The 14399-nt window shown below is 45.9% G+C and overlaps 1 protein-coding gene across 1 annotated transcript in view; it reads right to left on the bottom strand.

Annotated features, from left to right (window-relative positions):
- The window catches only part of Rab31 (RAB31, member RAS oncogene family), a 119815-nt gene that overhangs the window by 16813 nt on the left and 88603 nt on the right, over positions 1-14399 (bottom strand). The window lies entirely within an intron of this gene.

Genomic DNA, 14399 nt, shown 5'->3' with positions numbered 1-14399 from the left:
AAACGTGCCTTGATACTGAATTTCCCAGGCTCCAGATTTGTGAGTCTGTCTATCTTGCACAAATCATCCAGCCAGTGGTATTCTGTTACAGACTATGGTGGGCTAGTTTCAACCTTTCTTTTCTATAACATGACTCAACATTAACAACAATATACTGTGTGTGCACTAGTGTATAGCTTTTGACATATGTCACATATGACGGTTTTGACACATCTGTACGCAAGTAATGGCGGCTAAAAAAAAATACACCAAATGACTTCCTAAATGATGGCTGTACAACAAGCTATTGACACCGTGAAAATGAATAAGGGAGGCTTCTAGAGGCTCCTACGTTTGAATGCTCGGTCCCCAGTTGGTGGGACTCTTTGGAAAAGATTAGGAAGTGTGGCCTTGTTAGAGGAGGTCACTGGGGTCAGGCTTTGGGGTTTCAAAAGATGACATTCTCTGTGAACTCTCTTGCTTTCTGCTTGCAGACCAAGAGGTGAGCTCTCAGCTACTCCGGCACCGTCATGGACTCTGACCCTCTGGAACTACAAGCCCAATTAAACACTTCCTTTTACAAGTTGCCTTTGGTCACAGTGCTTTATGAGAGCGATAGGAAAGCAATGAACACATACAACATTTACGTCACACTCATATAAATACTCCGGAGATGGTTTAACATGCCAGGGAGGGGAAGTGGCTACTAAGGGGCTGGAGCACCTGTGGACTCTGGAGCCTGATGAGCTCCGAGAACTAACCCCAGAGGACACCAAGAGACAACACAAACATAAAATCCAACATGATCTGATGGTCGGCAATGAAAATCTTGTGACCATGGCGCACCATGGCATGTCCAAACCTTAACCTTTCAAAGACGGTTCTTACCAGAGCTTCAGGGCATAGCAATCTAAAAAGGAAGTAACTGATCTGTTTTCAGTGTGAAGATACCGTGATGGCTCCAAAGATAAAGACGACAGTTCTTAGTCTCCAAACTCTGTGTGCTTACTTAGTGAATGTTTCTTGAGTGGCTGTTGAATGCAGGCCCTCCTCTGGGGGCTAGGGCAGGCTTGCTTTAAGGATCTGCATGTTAGACCCGAGACAAAACACATCCGTGGACATTTGAATTCACGCTGCAACACTACACTTGAGGAGTAGAGGGGTGGAGCACGGTCCATGTAGAGGGGAATCAGGGAACTCTTCTTGGAGTGTGGCCATGAAGACCCAGAAAAGGGAGTGTGCACACGTTTCCTGATATTCTTAAGGACAGATTCCATATCTAATACTGCCTGGGTGACATGGTGCTCACGTATGAATGGACAAAAGGAGGTCAGAATGACTGGTGCCAAGACAAAGGGAGTCCAGCGGAACTGGGGCAGGGAGGGAGGAAGGCACACCATGCCTGCTTTGTGTCCAGTGAATTTTGAAGGACAGAAAGAGATAGGGATACCGCTACAATTATGGAAAACACGACGCAGAAAATGGGTTAGGGACTAGGGAGTTAGAAGAATCTGGAAGCTCTTCTACTGCTGGAAGCAAGAGATAACATATTGGAATAAAATGACAGTAGAAAAGAAGGGAGGAGGAGGAGGCAGGAAGCAGACCCTGGGAATGAAGGTGAAGAGACAGAATTCATTTCCTTCCCTCTTCTCCCCTCCTTCACACAACAGGTGTGAGAAGTTATCAGGGATGTGTATATCAGGACTCCCATTCCTTATGAAGTCTAAGTTTGCTTCTATCACCGTGACCAGAGCAACTTGGGGGAGGGAGGAAAGGGCTTGCTTGGCTTCCATGTCCCAGTCCTAGCCTACCCGTAAGGGAAGTCAGGCCAAGAGCTGAAGCAGAAGCCATGGAGGGGTGCTGCTGACGAGCCGCTTCCCGTGGCTATCTTATACCTCTCAGTGGGCTGGGCTCTCACACATCGATCATCAATCAAGAAAATCCCCATATAGACTTGCTTACAGGCACTTTTTCCATGCTGAACTTCCTCTTCCCAGATGTCCCTAGCTTCTGTCAAGTGGACAAAAGCAAACAAAAAAACCTGCCACCACCAACAACAGGACAAGGCCCAAACATAAGACAGGAAAACTTCCCAGGTCCAGCTAGAACCTGCCACACTAAAAGCAGTTGTCACAAGACTAAGTCAGACGGAAGACACTTCCTAGGTCTATCCTTGGGAGTGGTCACTTCCTTACTAGAGTGGCTGGAGGATCCGCTTTGCTGTCCCTACCCGAGGAACTTCTGGCACCCGGCAGTGATTACTCTGGAGTTTTTGTTGGCAAGTTCTTTGCATGTGGAAGATTTCTGAGGGTGTTTGGTTTAGCATGTTAGCCTATTTCTAAATTTCATCCTGAAGTCTTTATTAAACCATATACAGAGGACAGGGCACCTCTGTCTGAAGGAGAGGCGGTTAACTCTGCTACCTGATCCTGTGTCTCTGTGCATGAGTTGGGGCAGATGGCAATCACACAACGCTTCAGAGAACCCACTAGAGAGATTGCACACAGTAGCATTGCCTCCTCAACTTTGTTATTGTCCAACTGTGCCACAAGGCAGTATGGTTTCTGCCAGGATTAAGGTAAAGACAAGGCAGTCACTGTGCGTGACATAATCCGAAATAGGACAACGGTAAGCTGAGTACAGTCAGTTCTTCGGGGCCTCGAAACGGAGAGAAAGCAAAGGCAACTTCAAACTCCTTCCATGCTTAGAATGGGTTTCCTTAAATAAATAGCCAGTCCAGGCTGTCACTACTGATGAGAAATGCGGGGGTGAGGGGGTTGGCATCCTGGTCCCTTGCACAAATCCCCTAACCGTGCAAACACACACTATCCAACTGCATGCTGTTCTTCCCATCACTATCGCAGGCAAAGACCACACGACACACTCAAGCTATCTCAGACTATCAAACACGGGAGTCCAGATGACATGGAGGGAGGGGTGCACTCCATGCTCTGGCCAAAAGAAATTCCGCATGCTTCACAGTCGTCTTCGTGTGTTCACACATCTGAAGTTTGTCTACAGACAATGGACTGTAACCTAGTTTGCCTTGCAAGCATCCTGTAGCCTGGTGTGATAAGAAGCATCAGAGTCTCAGCCAGTCACAACTGAGCCGTGTGCAGCTAAGACGATATGAGAAGTAGCCAATCAGCTGTCCGTCTGAGCCGTGTGCAGCTAAGACGGATATGAGAAGTAGCCAATCAGCTGTCCGTCTGCCCCACTTTCGCTTTTACATCTCATTTTCTTTTCTCTGGCTCTAAGTAGAACCTGATTGGCTGGACCTTTGGAGAATGGGATTGCTGCCTGATCCAAGAACTTAAAAAAAGAAATCAAATTAAGATCTATTAAAACAAGATTTGCTGGTGTATGTGGGGACGTGCTGGTCCATGTTGCTGGGGACAAAACCCGGGGTCTCATAAATGCTAGGCTTCACCACTAACTACACCCCTGGCGTGTAGTTTTTGTTTTATTTATGTATGATGATGTATGTATGGCATGGCATCCCTTTGGGGAGTTGTTTTTTCCCTTCCACAATGCAGGTGAGGATTTGTAGGCCAGAGGACGTCTGCCTATTTAACAAAGAAAGACCAACCGCTCTTGAGCCTGCCAGAATGTGTTCTTTACCATGCTTAATAAAAAGTATAGGTTGACAAGATGTCTAACTGCGGAAAGGTGCTTGCCACCAAGCCTGAGTTCACTTCCCAGAGCTACACAAAAGAGGGGGAGACTCAATTCCTTCTATGGAAGCACCATGATATTTGTATGAGCACACACACACACACACACACACACACACACACACACACATTACCTTTTAATATAAAAAATTAAAAATACACTTGTGTTCTTTGCCTGGAGTTCCCAACATAGAGTTCCCAAATAGGCAAGTATCAGAGTGATAAGACTGTCTCTTATTTATGAAGCACTCCAGCTGGCCACACAGAATTTGATAGTGTGGGGACTATACATAGCTGCAGAATTAGGCTGGTTCCCCAAGAAACCACTCTGAAGTTAGAGACAGACTTCTAGCCACACCCCCAACCTGAACTGTGGATTTAACCAATCACGACTCAATGGTGAAGTCTGCAGCAAACGAACAGGAAGCCTGGGGAGCTACTGCCAGAGTGGAACCCCCAAAAAGTGCCACAAGCTCCTCCCTGGCCCTCAGAACAAGACCTATGCGTCTCTCCATTTGGCTGTTCAGAATTTGAAGTCTTCATAACTGAGCTATAATTCTGAGTAAGTGCTTTCGTGTGTTCTTTCTAGCAGGTATCATGAGGGAGGTCATGGGAGCCCTGTAATTTACAGTCTGCTGGGGAAAAACGGTGGGTAATTTGGGGGTACTGGAGACTCACAGCTGGAGTCTGAACTAGGGCATAACGTGGTCCTGAGCCTCTCAGTGGGTGGACTTCTCACCAATCTTGGTCTCTGTCAGAAGGGAACAGAACTGCAAGGTACTAGCTGCTGTCAGAAGAGTGTCATGGACAGCCTGGGAGAAGATCCTTGGCAAGGTGAGGACATACTTAGTCCTGTGCAGTGGTGCATACACGGGGACTCCTCAGCTCTGTTTCAGGGGTAGCCATGGCACACGCTGAAAAGTTGCTACAACCGGCCTTCTGTAATTATGACTGTGAAGGGCTATAATATCCTCTGTGTGTGTGTGTGTGTGTGTGTGTGTGCATGCACATGGGTGTTTTGCCTGCGTGTATATCTGTGCACCTCAGACTTGTCTGGTGCCCAAAGCGCCAGAAGAGATCCATTTATCCCCTGGAATGAAACTGGAATGAAAGATGGTTGTGAGCTGCCATGTGAGTACTGGGAAATGAACGTGGGTCCTCCAAAAGAGCAGCAAGTGCTATTAACCACTGAGTCACCCAACCCTGATGTCCAGTGTTTCGGTAACTCTTCAACAAATACTGAGTATCTGCTACATGTTGGGCATTGAAGCAGCTAACTGAAACTAGCTCGACGCGGTCAAGATGCAAACAGGCAGTTGACTTTGATGGCAACGCTACCTTTAGAATTTCTAGTCCATGCTACATACAGAATCACCAAGAAGTTACAAGCGGGAAAGTATCGATAGGATCCCCTTCTTCATCCTCTTTCCAAGCAGATCATATTCTGTGCGCCCCTTCAATGTTGGCATTCCCCCAGGGGTTCTGGGGCGACTATTTAAGTCCACAGCTTTCAAAACAGCCAGGGCGAGCCAGCTGGAGGATGAAGGCTGGAATTCTAAGACTAAGGACCAGGTTCCAGACTTCACAGACCTGTGGGAAGCAGGCAGGGCCGGGGAAGGAGAAAAGGCAGAGGCTGTGGAGGCTGGGGATCCAGAATGACACATCTGGAACAGCTGGCTTTCAACATTCCTCACGCCTCGCCTCTTTATTTGGTAACTGCCTCGCTATCAGACCTCAATTCCAGGACAGACTCTCCTGTCAATCATCAGAATATATCAGGAGTCTGTCATATCCACCGCCGAGCCCAGTGAGCTCCTGAGCTGGGGAGAACAAGGCTCCACCTCCGTTCAGCTCTCGGTTCTTCCCCAACAGTGGGTAAGGGTGTGGCAGGATCCAGCCCATTTCGGACGGCAAAGGTTCTGGCACAATTCTTTCTTGTCCCTGAGTGACCAGACCTGGACTTGACAGGTACTCCTCAGAGTAACTAAAGTCAGAGTATCTTCTCACTAGATTTTAAGTGGGAGCCTGAAATGCTTAAACTAGAAAGATTAGTGACACTTATTTTTTTCTCTTTAGTTTTTGAGGTGAGGCTCCTGACATGTAGCCCAGGCAAGCCTGGAACTGAATATGTAAGCCAGACTAGTCTGGCTTTTAATTAGTGCCAATCTTTCTTCCTGACACCTCCATCTGCCATTACCAGTGTGTACCGCTGCCATGCCTGGGGAAAAGATTTCAAAACAAAACAAAGCCAGAAAGTTTGCATTTGAGTGGAAGGGTCCAGCCTCAGCTAAGCCAGTCCCAGTCTCAAACAAACAACAGCAAAAGACCCAAAGCAAATAAACGGAAACGCTTAGGGAATGAAGAAATCAGAGCTATGAGAGATTATTTTAAAGGGAAACAAAATCGCTTTGCCTTTTAAGAAATTCTCAGGTGATTTTGGCTGTAGTGGCACACCGGCCAGACAGAACCACGGTTTTGTTCTAGCACAAGTACGCTCACTGCGGGTGATACTTCGGATGTGGTCAGTGAACAGCTCTTAATGCCAGACAGCAAATCCCTTCAGCTTCCATCCCCAGTAAGAGGAGGAAGTCAGAAGGGGCCATGAGGACCTAACAGGAAGTGTGGTCATTGCTGAGGCCACCTAGGAAGGTACAAATCCGCCCGCCCTTCCAAGTGGACTGGGAAGAGGTTTCTGGGGTGAAGGTAACACCAAAAGGGAGGCTCCTTGAGGGCCCAACTCTGGATTTACCAGCCCGGGTGTTATCAAGGTCTGGACAGCAGCCAGCTCTGTGTCCTTGGACTCAGGCAGAAAGCCCTGAGTTGCTGAGTTGCTCACTCCTACTGGGAGACTTCTCTGCAGGGGACAGAGATCAGGAACGCTGTGTTCTCACCGCTCTAGAGTTTCAACCGGCCTGCGCTGCCCGATAGGGGGTCTTTGTTTTGTTGAGCAAGGGTGTTTGTTACCCAGCAACGCGGCAACTGACTCACTAGCTTCAGGAATATTCAAGTACCCAGGGGCCACCAGGGGGGTCAGTGAAGAGGGGTCCGTTCCGTGGGTCTCAGCCAGCACAATGAACCGTGTTGCTGAGGAGTCTGTGGGAGACTGAGTGAACGGAGCCTTCAGGAAGGGCACCATTCTAGCTACAGGTTTTAGGACAGAAGTACTTGCTGCCAGAAAATTCGAGTACCCAGATGAGCAGGTGAGCAGGCCCAGGCATCAAGCATTGCTTAAGGAGCAAGGGTAACCGCTTGCTTATCCCTGAAGCCTTAGTCCCATGCTTGTTCATTTGACCAGACCTCATAGTGTCGAGTGCAGCGCCCTGGTGCTATGAAATGCTCGCACTATTACATCAGCGTCTCTGGAGTAAATAACCATGAGGCTGTCTCAGCAACTGCGACAACACGATGTCACCTTCTTACAGAATTTTCAGAAGATAGAATTCAAACGCCAGGAAGGCTCCTCGTCCTGACCAGTAGGGGACACAACAGCGTGTTAGCCATCCGCTAAGAACATTCATTTCAGTAAAATGGCCCCACAAATAAAACAGTCACATTTTGTATGGTTTTCTTTAAGAAACCTTACACTAATTCTGAGCAATTATTTTATTCATGGGTGGCAAGTAACTTTTTTTCTGCAATATTCTTATACATCTTCCCTTCCTAGTTGGTTACTGGTGTTGTCTTCTTTTTTTCTTATTGATTGGTAAATGTTCTTCACATATTAGGAAACTTAGCTTTCTGTCAAATATTTTCCATAGGTTTTTCAACATGTCATATTTAGGTCTTGTGGCATTTTTTTTCCGATAACTTTTTTGTGTAGTTAGTCTTTTTAAAAAAAAATTATTTGTGTGTGTGTGTGTTTGTGTGTGTGTGTGTGTGTGTGTGTGTACCGCCTGAGTATATTATGTGCCCTGGAGGCACGAAGGGGTCAGGTTCTCCTGGAACAGCAGACTGTGACCTGCCACGTGGGTGCTGGGAACTGAACCCAGGTTCTCCTCAAGAGCAGCCAGTTCTCAAAACTGCTGAGCTCGCCACCTCCTGCCCAGTCGGCCAGTCTTACTAATCACTTCCCTTGCTGCCGTCTGGGTTTCATATCATACTTGAATAGCTCACTTTAGCTCCAAGATTTTGTTTTGTTTGGTTTTGGTTGGTTGGTAGGTTGGTAGGTTGGTTGGTTGGGTTGGGGTGGGGGGCAGGGGTTACTTATTTGTTTGTTTTGTTTTGTTTTTAGAGACTGGGTTTCTCTGTTACTAGCCCTGGCTTGTTCTGTAGACCAGGCTTGCCTCAAACTCACATCTGCCTGCCTCTCTCTGCCTCCCAAGTGCTGGGATTAAAGGCATTTGCCACTACCACCTGGTCTGAGATTTTTTTTTTCTTTAATTCTCTGTTTTCTCTCTGTTTGTAACTGGACAAAAGTTACAATCAGTTGTGAGCCATCATGCTGGGTACTGGGAAGTAAACCTGGGTCTTGTGGAAGGGCAATCTGTGCTCTTAACCACTGAGCCATTTCTCCAGCCCCATTTCAACTTTTATGGTCTATTAATTTTATATTGAAATATTTGTTCTACTTTTCTTTTATCTTTTTTCATTTCCCACAGCTAGCTAGTTACCAACAGTATTTATTGAATTTCTGCACCATTTTTTCAGTATCAGCTGTGTGATTAAATCAGGTTTCCTTTCAAATTTCATCTCGGCCCCTGGCTCTCTGCTGGTCACTAGTGTTACTCCATGGCTCTGCCCCTGTGTTTAGTACACCTCAGTGTCTGCCGGGATTTGGTGACTTCTATCCCAGATACCCAAACAGAACTCTTTATCTGTCTGCTGCTTCTAGATGAGTTTTGGGACCACCCTCCAAAGTGGCTCTTACGTAGGTAACTGATCTGATACTTTGGTGGATTCATGGGTTCACTTGGAGCAAACCAACATCTTTACAATACTGAGTCATCCTACCTAGGAGAAAAGTTGACGTTATCTTCACGTAAGTCTTCTTATATATCCTGCAGTGGTGGTGTAAAGTTTAATCTGTTGTGGCTTGCTCACTTCTTGCATGAATTCATTCCGAAGATTTAAATTTTCAAAATCTGTCGGATGGTGGTGGCACATGCTTTTAATCCCAGCAATTGGGAGGCAGAGGCTAGTGGATCTCTGTGAGTTTGAGGCCAGCCTGGTCTACGAGAGCTAGTTCCAGGACAGGCTCCAAAGCCACAGGAAAACCTTATCTCAAAAAAAAAATTCAAAATTTAAAATATTACATGTATATAAAGGAGTGATAGTAGATATTTTAAGTATTATGACAATGAAGAGTACAGTTTCTACTCTTATTTTCTCACCGGTTATTATTTTATACAAGAATTAATTGCCTATTCTAATAGCTATCAGGAAATAATCTTGGCTTTCCTAATCCTTCTAACACTGAAAAAAAAAATCCCCTGAGAACGGACATCACATTGTTTGCTCATCCCGCAGATGGACCTGATGGAACTCTTCATGAGCAGGCAGCATGCGAGTGTAAAGAGAGAGAGCGAGGTGCCAGCGCTGCCAGAGCAAAGCCGTGGCAGGAAAAACAGTCCACAGAGAGAGAGAGCCGACTGCGTCTTCCGAGGCGTGTTCGGACGCTTTGGAGCAGGCGTAGAAAAGTCATCGCTTGCTCAGAGAAGTGAGCACCTTAAGTCACAGAGCCAAGCGTCTTCCTACTAAGGACGTGGAAGGAGAACTCAGGGCCCTCTCCAGACAGCCACGAGCCCTTCAAGCTCCATTACCCACACCATCGAGCATTTTTGAACTTCTTAGACACCAAGAGCGCGGTGTCTTCTGGGAGAGCCCCAGAACTCAGCCCAGAAGCGTGCTTCCCCGCAACTTCTTACGTATTTGAAAGCTGGAGAGTAATCCTGGAAGGGGGTGGGCTCTGATGTTCCCAGCCGGTTATGTTTTAGAGTATTTACAACGTGACGCTACGAAACCAAGAGTTTGGAAACCGGTATGGAGACGAACACGTGAAAGCTGTGACAGAACAGCCACCACCCAGACACCGTGCTGTGGCAGAGAAAAAGGAATGAACAACAGTCAGGAACTCCGCCTCAAACTGGTCTAGTGATTTCTAGAGGGTCCATTAGGTTTCTTAACCTCTGTATTCGCAAGAACTAAGCATTTTACCTTCTGCTACACTCTTAGACTATATAGCCTTTAGCATCTCATTTAGGCACTATGTGCAATATATATATTTATTTCTCAACCAATTTTTCCAATATTAAGCTTAAAGGACCAATCAAGGGCCCAGAGATGGCCCAGCAGGTTAACCTGCTTGCCACCAAGATGAACACCTCGAGTTCAATCCCTGGGGCCCACATGGTAGGAGGAGAGAACAGGCTCCCTCCAGTTTTTCCCTAATTCCCACATGCATGCTGGGGTATTTACGGACATGTGTATACACATATATTCACATACACACAAGATGAATAAATGCAAAATAAAAAGAGGAGCCAGGCTGCCCCCAATAGCACAGCAACAGCGAACGGGAGACGGCTGTTAAATGCCTAGTGGGGCTATTTTCATCAAAACCACCCCACGTGTAAGGTGTTCCAGCCAAAAGCACCGGGAAACATTCACAACATTCCATCAGATCAAGCGGAGGAAGGGTGTGCGGGGAGTGGGGGGACCTGCAGAGGCTGCATTGGCTCTGGAGCGGATTCTCATACTTCCCCACTGAGATGAATAATCAGAGTCCGTTATATTCTCATCGGTGTGTATGTTTTCCCAAAACCAGAAAAGTCCGTGTGACACAGAGACACAGCCATTCTGGCAACGCTGAGAGCAGCAAAATCCTCAGCTCTTATGGACGCTCAGATCCATTTACTTGAGGGAGGAACTAAAACCAAATTGCCTTCTTTTGAGAAAGGGAGAATAATCGCCACCTTCAGGGTAAGCATCTAATTGGACAATGACCTGCTACAGTGATCCAAGTAAACCCTTCCGGTTACAGCACTTGACATAGGTACCCTGGGAAGAACTTGTGTTCCCATGAGGTCTGGCCTGTTTAATAATGTTGGCAGGAACAGCTATTCACCTGGGGCCAAATCCCTGGTGTCAAATTCAAGCAGGCAGTGTCAGGTTCTTGGCTGCAGACTTAAATGGGTTGTTTCTCATGAAGAATATTAGAATTTGGAATAGAAGTAGGACTGTAGAGAAAACATGCGTTCTCTTAAAGGACTTGGTCCTTCCTTTTCCTCTAAAGACCCCTGCTCAAACCATTTCAGACTGGTCCTGAAGAGGTTGAAGAACCACCAGGAAGAACTGTGAGTTCTAGAATCCTGAGTTTTCCAAACCAATGCTCCCTCTCGGTACCTTGGAGCTCCTTCCCCATCCCGGATTTGGCTTGGCATTTCACATCTTAGGATATGTGACATAACATGAAGGTCAGGGACACAGACTCTGGGGCAGGAGACGGAGTTAAAGCCATGGCATACATTATGTATGCCAGCTCAGGGCCTGGGACGAGCTCCTTATCTGGGTTGTGTTTCATCTCATCTCACAGAGCCTCTTGTGTATGTAGAGTGATGAAGGTTAGCCCACCCACGGATAATCATGGCTAGTGTACAGTCAGCAGCCAGTTCAGGCTGGAGGTGAGGGTGATGCATTTGCTTTCAAGGGCTGGGAAGACAGCTCAGTATCTATAGTGCTTGTGCCTGCTGTGTAAGTATGAGCATTCAGGTTCATACCCCCATTGCTTCTATAAAAAGCACAGTGGGGTTGCACCGGAAACCCTAACTCTAGAGGGTGGACATGAAGAGAAAGGCACACTACTAGGGTTTGCTAGCTAGCCAATATTGCCAACAATATTGATGAGTTCTGGGTTCAGTGAGAGACCCAGACGGGCAGGAAGAAGGAAATATCTGCACACACACCACATGTGCATAAACACACACACACACACACACACACATACACACACACACACACATCAATAAGTTGCTGTTAGCCTACTAACCAGATGAACAGTAGACAGAGCAATATAAGTAAAACAATATGTGCCATCAAGAATTTATCAAGGAGGGGCTGGAGAGACAGCTCTGTGACTAAGAACACTTATTGTTCTTGCAAAAGTACCTGGGTTCAGTTCCCAGGACCCATACGGTGGCTCACAGCCATCATTAACTTTAATTTCAGGGAATCCTATACCCTGTTCTGACCTCCATGGGCATAAGGCACACATGTGGTGCACATATATACACACAAGTAAAACACCTACACACATAAAAGAACTTTCGGAATTTTTTAGCTCCTAAGAAAAGTTGTGTTATAAATTCTGAAACTCTTGGGCAGAGAGAGAGACACAAAGTAACTTTATATTCTAAGAAAATCTTTAAAAACAAAAGGAATAGATTCTGCTCAATAAGACAACCGTTTGAAACATTCTTTCCAGAGACATCCAAGGCTAGAAGGAAGCCTGCGTTCTAAAGCAGGGCTAGAGGCATCAACACAAAGAGTTCTTTATCTCAGAGGTGAGATACTTCAGTTAGCACGGACTGACGTATTTTCTAGCTCTGTTCACTGGAAGCGCTGAAAACCAAGGATACCCCCACAGCACTGAGCACACCTGACAACCGGACTGTGGGCTTTAATACCGTTTTCTAATGAAAGAAACCAGAGGTTCTCGGAGAAAAGCATGCGCAAGACAAGCCTACTTGTCTTACGGTACTAGCAGTAAGGCACAAGGACACAGGGGCAACAGGGAAGGACTCCTGGTGGCCAAAACTGGAATAGTGTGAGCAAAACAAACAAACAAAACCCACAAATTACTGCTTGCTAACAGAGTATAAGAGAAACCTAGTCCAACAGACCATTACATACTGTTACACCTTCTCTGGGGCCAAAACACACCGGTTAAATATTACAGAGCACATCACAAGTCCATAGCACTTCCCGAGACTGAAGCCGCATGAATTAGGTCAGGTGGTGCCGGCGAAAGGATGGACAAGTTAACTGCAGAACGGAATATCGACCTAGAAACAGATCTATATATACACTACACGTGGAATCAGCCTGAAACAGGGCTGGCTGCAGGTCAGTGGGGGAAAGAAAGGGCTGTACAACCCATAATGGTGAGACAGCCAGCTAGCTACAAGAGGGCAAAACACACAGTATAAATAAGCAAGCAACAGCTCACCTCATGACATAAAAACAATCACAAATGTGTAAGTCTGTGAAGGGTAGTTAACACAGAGGATCGATCACCAAGCTTAGGATTATGGGAAGATTTCTAATAAGAAAACTCTCCTGCCCCCTTGGAGAAGATATTTCAAACACATACTAAAAACAAAGGAATAGCATTAAGTACATGTATTTAAAAAATATTATAATAAATAAGATTTAAATTAACCACCCAATTGAGATCCTGTAAACGATCTGAAGAGACATTTCACACAAAGGCAGACTATAATGGCCTGCAAGTTCACGCAAAGTCACCCACTCTACTGGCAACAAAGGAAACGTGGGCTGAAGTCTCACAAGAATAGGCCAGGATGAAAACCAAGCAGTCTGGCACACTGCTGGTGCCCACCCTGGAAAACACTAGCACTGACTCGTAAAACCTAAGACACCCTAAGAGCCAGCAATTAAACGGCTGCACTCTACAGTCGGGAGGCATGCTCAGGCATGGCACTATGAGATATGGATATGGATGAGGCTACCCAATCAGTGTTCAAGACAACCCACATCAGGAACGACCCAGATGCCCACCCGCAGTAGGATGGGTGGACACAAAACAGACCCACATTCAGACACCAGATGACAGTGAACGCTCACGAGCTGGTTTGGAACAGGAAACAAATCATCGCACGATAAAACATTAATTATTCCATTCACATAAAACTCGAAAATGGGCAAATCTAAACAACCAATTGCTGAGAAATACAAACACGGATGTTGTGAGCCTAACGAAAACAAAGCATGATTCTAAAGTTAGGATGCTGAGTGCTCCTGTGTGGAGGGCAGCCACTAGAGCTGGGCAGGAAGTGCTCTCTGGTTTTTGTTTTGTTTTTTTTTTTGTTTTTTTAAACCGTGTCATTCTTTAAACACCCACCAGTGTTTTAGAGATTCGGCTAAATGCTGTAAAACTGAAGAAAGAGATTCCAGATGTGTTCCCTGGGCTCCTGGCCTTCATGTTCACCTCTTGCCCTCTGTTTTGGTACCAGCATCCGTAGAGGCTGGTCCACGGGATCTTGAGCACAGAGCATACTCTACCACAGCACAAGCTACCGTGCCTCGTCACCTCCCATACACAGATGCCGTGGGCATTGAAGCCTGACACATTCCTGGACTTTCTGGTGTTTGTTATTGTTGGTTTTTGGCTTTGAGCTTTTGGCATTTAGAATATTTTGGATATTTGTTATCTAGGATTTCAAGTTCTGTCATTTGGTTTGTTTATTTAAAAAATCAACTCTGGTTAGATTTCAACAACAACACTAATTGCAGAAAGTCTACAAACTCATGGAAATTAAACCATGCTCAACTGAATCATCACTGGGTCAAGGAAGAAATAAAGAAAGAAATTAAAGACTTCCTAGAATTCAATGAAAACAAAAGCATAACATATCCAAACCTATGGGATGCAATGAAGGCAGTGTTAAGAGGAATATTCACGGCATGAAATGCCTACATAAAGAACATGGAGAAATCTCCCACTAATGACTTAAAAAAAAAGCTTCTTCCCATATTTTTTGATCCATTTGAAAGTAGGCTAGCTTTTAG

Source organism: Microtus pennsylvanicus, chromosome 17, assembly GCF_037038515.1.
Source record: "Microtus pennsylvanicus isolate mMicPen1 chromosome 17, mMicPen1.hap1, whole genome shotgun sequence".
NCBI lineage: Eukaryota > Metazoa > Chordata > Mammalia > Rodentia > Cricetidae > Microtus > Microtus pennsylvanicus.
This window is presented reverse-complemented; position numbering and strand designations above follow the sequence as displayed.